Source organism: Vicugna pacos, chromosome 25 (genome assembly GCF_048564905.1).
Source record: "Vicugna pacos chromosome 25, VicPac4, whole genome shotgun sequence".
Classification (NCBI taxonomy): domain Eukaryota; kingdom Metazoa; phylum Chordata; class Mammalia; order Artiodactyla; family Camelidae; genus Vicugna; species Vicugna pacos.
Window position 1 is genome coordinate 10,167,927 of NC_133011.1, and position 6,810 is coordinate 10,174,736.

Genomic DNA, 6,810 nt, shown 5'->3' on the forward strand with positions numbered 1-6,810 from the left:
GAAAAGAGAGGACTTCCCAAACTATGCATTTCTGTGATTTCCACAGCTCTTCTCTGCCAGGAGCCCTTGGGCTGTCTCACTCAGCCCTGAACTGAGAAAGTGATATCTACTCCATCAGTTAAGCCTTCTCCAGAGTCCATTAGAGGAGGAGGAGACAGGGTGTTTCCTAATCGATGATGCCTTTATTAAAATTTTATACCTTGCAAGTTGTTACAGGGTCTAGATCAAAACCAGGAGGCCATGGCTACCGGGAGAAATTAAGAGTTGTCTCCAGCTCTTCAATGTCAGTTCAAGTCTTCTGAGAAGCAGATACCAAAGTGGGATTATATGTGCCAAAGATATTGAGGGAAATACCTGTAAAGGATAAAGGGGAGGACTCAGGAGTAGGCAGGGAGAGGCTTCAGACCACACTGCGGGGCTGACACCTGGGAAAGGAGAGTTAGAAGAAGGAGACCCAGGTCGGAGTAACCTCAGACTGCAGTGCTGCTCAAGAAAGTCTTAGCCAGGCAATGAGGAGTCTCCAAGCAAAGGCTGCCCATTGGAATAGACTCACATTGGGTGAGAGTACTCACTCCAGAATCTCTGCTGTGCTCTGTCATTAGCTGGAAGCAGCTTGGTGTGGGTGTGAATGCCAAGAGGGAGACAAAGATGTACAGCTGGAGGTTGTCAGTTACCTTTGCTACCGGCAGATCCTCTTGAAAGGAGATGGGAGGGGAGTGCTTTCTTGGCTGCCTCACCTCCACTCTTGATCTAGCGGATGCAGATTTCACCCCAAAGACCCCAAGAAACTGCAGCACCCTTGTCATGGTTGATACAGACACTGTTGGAATGTAGCCCATTGGCTGGTTCTCAGTGAGCCAGAGATGGTAGTTACTTAGGTGGCAAAATTTGAGGACCTGGAAGTACCCAATGCCCTCACAATATCCCCACCTTCACTAGCCCTGCTCTTAAGATGCTTGAGCCATGACGTGGGGGGGGGGCTTTTGATATGCAGATGTGGTGCTCGTGCCCCCCACACTGAAGAGCACATTTCAGCTTAAATCCATCAGCATATGATTGGACCATGACAGCAGCTCTGGGAGATAGCCTAGGAAGGTATCATTTTTTTCCCACTTCCAGACGGGAAAATTGAGGTTTGGAGAGGCTCAAGGGACTGACCCAGAGTCACAGTTAGTAAATGACAAGGGGCTGGACTAAAAGCAAAGTCCTGACCTCCTTCATTCACTCACCAAATGTTTACTGATTATCTATGACGTGTCAAGCACGAAGAACACAACTGTTATTTTGTCTTGTTAACAAAAACCTCTGCCTTCAGGCAGCTTGTACTGCTGCTGGGGAGAGAGGCAGTACATTTATAAACTGATTAATTTCAGATAGGTAAGTGCTATGAAGAAAATAAACAGACCAAGAGGACAAAAGGGCACTGAGAAAGGAGAGAAGTGCCCCAGCAAGGGGGCCTGGGAAGGCTTCTCCGAGATGCGAGTTTCATCTGAACCCTGAATGATGTCGTGCGAGCCCTGGGAAGATCTGAGGGAAGAGCACAGTCGATGGAGGGGACCACAGGCCCTGCGGCAGGCCTGGGCTGAACTTGGGGGTGGGAAAGGGGGAGTATGGAGACCGAGGGAAACAGGCACAGAAGATGGGCCAGAGAACTGGCAGAAGTTTTGTACATGCTGGTGAGTTTCTTCCCAGCAAGACAATTGTAGGCCATAGATTAAGTAGAAAGGGGGCGGGGGCAGGACAGGAAAGGCTTGGTCCTAAGGTATCTCCCATTCTTTCCCAGGGCCTGAGTTTAACAAGTGTCTACCAGTTGGATAATAATCTCACTCTCCATTGTGAATTTGGAGAACTAGATGGCTATTTTCTCCAGAACTCATGGGTCGTTCACAGCTGAGAGCCTGGCCAAATTAATGACGGATTGGGAGCAGGACCTAAGCAAAGGTGGGAAGCCATGGGAGGAGGTTCTGGGTAGCCAGCAAGCAGCGAGTATCCAGGGAGTGAAATTCCCATCAGATGGGAGTGATGGAGAAAGGAGAGATAGGCTGTCCCAAACAGACCTTACCTGATTGATAATTAGGCCCAAGGCCGGTGCTACTGTTCTCAGCCTCACCCAAAAGACAGCTAAGCTAATAAATGCCTCTCTCTCCCTGGCTCAGATGAAACTTCTCCCCCTACCCCCATTCTTTCTGATTCCTGCCTGATTTCTTCTCCACACTGGATCTGTAATAAATTCTAATCTGCAAAGTCATTCTACAATTCCTTGTACATTCACTCCACTCCAAAACTTAGTGGCTTAAAACAGCAAACATAACTATCTCAAATAACTTTAAAAAGCATTTGGACCATATATCCTGAAGCTAGAGATGAAAATTATCTGTAAACACTGAACTAAGGTCACTAGTTTTGTTTTGCTTTTCTTCTGCAGAGGTGTGATTTAACAATTTCGAAATGACTTTCTGTATATGCTAGGGTTAAGAAGATAAGACAATGTCATGGATAGTGGGACCCAGGTTTTTCATTGTTGGAAAAGGAAATGATCAATATAGAAAGAGAGCTAGAATGAAGCCCTGTGGTGTTGGACTAGAATGGGAGGTATCAGTATAAACTTGTGGTTTGAACTAATGGCTTTTAATACAGAGATAGACAGATATAAAAAAGATAAAGTGTGGAGATAGGTGAGATATATATGTGTGTGCATATACATGTATATATATACACACACATATATTTCTTAGTTCTTTCCACCAAGAAGGCCAAAAAGCAATGACACTCCAGCAGCAATGAGCACACCTAGCACCCAGGTCTTGGTTTCTACGTTTCCCCACTAAGAAGGATGAGGGTTCCTTAGGAAAATGGTTGATTTCAAGGCCAGAAGAGGGACAGTACCAGATGAGCCTGGAACATACTGTGCCAAAAAAGTATAGAAGTGTTCAAAGAATGTTGGAACATATGAAAGGATCTAGAGCCAGTTAAAGAGGCCCCTAAAGACCAGATCTTGGACAATTTAAGCATCAGAATAAATCATGATAGTAACCAATTATAACCCACTGAAACAAATATAAATAAATTAGTAAAAACTGATATAAATTAATAAGTGGGGGAAAAGAAGAGCTCTTTCTTACACTGGAATAAAATAAAGGCAGAAAGAATGATGAAAGCAGAAAATCATCATTTGGCAATCATCACGGTAATAACTGATTCATCAATTAAATGATCAGTGGACACTAAAGTTAATCAAAGTGCCATGAGAAACAGGATATTTACACCGTCTCAAAGAATCACTTTGTAAGACACTTATTAATTCAAAGAAAAAAAAATAGTAACTTTACGTGGAGAAAACTGTCAGAAGCCATCATAACCAAGTTCAAATTCAACATTGCCAGTAATGGGACAAATCAACACTGTGTATCTCCTGATGTGATGCACTAAAAAACAAACAAACCCCCCCCCACAATATCTCTTCTGTAGCAATTCTGCCAAAAATGTATAACCTGAATCTAATTATGAGGAAACACCAGGACAAGGATCTACAAACTAACCGGCCAGTACCCTTCAAAAATGTCACGAAAGGCGAAGAAATCTAGAGGAACTGGTCCAAGTTAAAGGAGATTGCAGAGACATGGCAAGTGGATGCAATGTGTGAGCCAGGATTTTCTCTTGCTATGAAGACATTTTGGGGACAATTGGCAAAATTTGAGCAAGGTCTGTAGATTACACAGTAGCATTATAAAAATGTAATTTTCCTATTTTATAATTATACTGTTTATGTAAGAGAATGTTCTTATTTTTAGGGAGATACACACTGAATTATAGAGAGGTAAAGAGTTGTTAATTCTTATTTTCAAACAGTTGAGAGTGGTGGAGGGTAGGGGGTGGAATGTTAACATTAGTGCAATTTGGGTGAAGGTACCTGGGTTGGTTTTTATTTTCTTGGTACTATTTTTATATCTTTTCTGTAAGTCTGTAATTATGTCAAAATAGAAAGAGTTTTAAAACAATGATTTACTTATTCCTCCTGCTTCTGTGGGTCGTGGGGCTCAGGGGGTCAGTTTTTCTTTGGTCTTACTCAGGAGGTCTTGCCTCTACAGTCAGATGTTAGCCGGGGGAGGAATACCCAAGACGGTGCCACTCGCATCTCCTTTGGTGAGAAGTGACTGGGAGGCTGGGCTCAGAGGGACACTGAGACAGTGGGGCTCTCTCTCAGGTAGTCTCAGGGCTTTTCCCTATCCGGGCTTTCCCATGCAGTCTGTCCAGCAGGGTAGCTAGACTTCTTACATGGTGACTTGGGGCTCCTGCAAGTGCCAAAGCAGAAGAGAGTCACCAGGCTTTCTTGAATCTTAGGTCCAGAAGAGGAATGTGTCGCTTCCACCGTGGTCTGCCTTGATTCAAGAAAGCCAGGGGGCCAGCCAGGTTCACTGTTGGAGGGACTTCACAAACTTGTGACTTTCAGGTGGCTCCTGGCAGTCAGGTCTGGAGACCAGCTGCCATAGCACTAACAGAATTTGATGAGGGAAGCAGAACCACTGTGTGCACAAAATAAGAGGTTTGTTATAGGAATAAGACCTTACACGATTATGGGAAAAACTGAGGAAGAGGGGTTCAAAAGGAGGGGCTGGAAGATCTCTGTCATGGATGGACAAGTCAGAGGCTGCAGGGAACCTGGGGAGCCAGGAGTGCCCAGCAGTTGGAGGGACCACATGAGGCTGGTAAAGAAGTCCTGGGGAGGCTGTTACCTCTGTGTCTGGAGTTGAACCTGCAGTTGCTATTGGTCAGCAGCAGGGTCAGTGGTCAGGAAAAAAAGCTGATCACAGAGCTGGGAAGAGTAAGGACAAGCTGGAGTCTGCCAGCACCTCTGAATCATAACTTCACTGCATTTAAAACAGCATGGCCTTAAAGAATGAAATAATGCCATTTGCAGTAACGTGGATGGACCTAGAGATTATCATACTAAGTAAAGTATGTCAGACAAAGACAAATACTATATGATATCACTTATATGCAGAATCTTAAAAAAAAGATATGAATTCTATTTACAAACCAAAAACAGACTCATGGGTATAGAAAACAAACTATGGTAACCAAAGGGGAATGGGTGGGGAGGGATAAATTAGGGGTTGGAGATTAACAGACACACATTACTATATATAAAATAGATAAACAACAAGGACTTACTGTAGAGCACAGGGAACTATATTCAATTTCTTCTAATAACATATAATGGGAAAGAATCTGAAAAGAAAACATATATATGTATGTATATGTATAACTGAATCACTTTGCTGTACACCTGACACTAACATTGTAAATCAACTACACTTCAATTTGAAAAAAAAAAAAAAAAAGAAAGAAAACCAGCATGGCTTTCAGAGAATATTGGTTAGCTTAGGCTACCATCGTTTTAAAAAGAGCAAAAGCAATGCAAACTCTGATCAGAGATTTATCCAAAACCGTTTTCTAGCTTGAGTGAGCAATAATGGTAATGATAGCCAGCATCTTTATGCTCACTGGCACTTACCAGGCACTGCTCGAAGAGCTTTATGTGTGGAGCAACCGTGCTAGCCTCTGGGGTTACCATGGGGAGCAAAACCCGGCCCAGACCTTGTCTCGTGGAGTATCCGGATCAGTGGAGGTGGAAGCCATTATTCCAGAGAGCTCACAAATGAGGCTATAATGGCAGGCCGATGCAGGTTTTCTAAGGGTGAATCAGCCGTTAGTGATTCCACTATTTTCTGCGTGGTCCGGTCCATGTACTAAGGCAGGAAAGTATACGTCTTCTGGAGAAGTTTTTGCTAAAAGAGTGAAACTCCTTCTTAGCGTCTCTGCTCCCCGACTCCCTCCGTCCGCCCCGTCCCTCTGAGTGCTGGGGCAGCATTTAGTTCCCTGTGTCAGCCCCGCCTCTCCACCTCAATCTGATTGGGCCAGTTTTCTTTTCTCTTCTGAAAATTTCTTCCACCTGTTGGGCTTATTTGGCCACCAACCCTCCTCCTGCCTCTGTTACAAAAAAGGTAATTGCAGCGATTAAAGAGAAAATAAGTAGTTGGCTAATTAGTAAGTAGCCTTTCCTAAGAACACTGAAGACATTTTAAAATGGTACACAGCTATCTCCCCATTAGATCAGGCAAGGCCTGGAAAACAGTGAGTGGCTGAAAATCTCTGCAAGGGCATCATGGGTGGAAAATGCACAGTTTAAACCGAAACAACCTCTCTAGTGCCCTGAGAGCTTAATGTGGTGAGGACGTGCCTTCATCCCAAGTGACGCCCTTCCTAGGGAAAACTGAAGCTGGGTGACAGCCAGTGCAAAAGCGCTAAGCACAAGGAAAGGGCTTTTTATGAGTGTCTATGAATGTTACATGCTAGAGAACAGTGCTTTGTTTGGGGTGATTATTTTGCTTTTGGGGTTGCAGCTGGAAAGGGTGAAAATATAAGGAGGTGGAAACAAATATTTATCTGACTTTGTGAGTTTTCTGAAGTCATTATGTCTACTCATTTCATACAAACAAAATTTTGGGGTTCTCAAATTTAATACGTAAAAGTCTCAACTCCTTAAGAATGAACATGTGCTATAGTCTGGATGTTTGTGTCTTCTCAAAATTCATATGTAGAAATCCTAACCCCCAAGGTGATAGTATGAAGAGGTGGAGCCTTGGGCGGTGATTAGCTCGTGAGGGTGGGGCTCTCACAAATGAGATTAGTGGCCTTATAAAGAGACCCTGGAGAGCTCACTTGCCCCTTTGCTGTTTGAGTTTTCATTGAGAAGACACTGAATGGCACTGTGCCAGTTCTGGGGCTAACTTTTAAGAGAGCTGGCAG

At 43.8% G+C, this 6,810-nt stretch overlaps 1 long non-coding RNA gene across 1 annotated transcript; it reads right to left on the reverse strand.

Moving 5' to 3' along the window:
- Positions 1-233: 233 nt before the first annotated feature.
- LOC140689105 (uncharacterized) lies at positions 234-5,846 on the reverse strand. The gene is made up of 3 exons (XR_012063981.1): positions 5,516-5,846; positions 5,173-5,229; positions 234-354 (listed from the first exon to the last, which is right to left on the reverse strand). It is a non-coding gene; the product is annotated as an uncharacterized lncRNA (long non-coding RNA).
- Between the last annotated feature and the right edge of the window lie 964 nt (positions 5,847-6,810).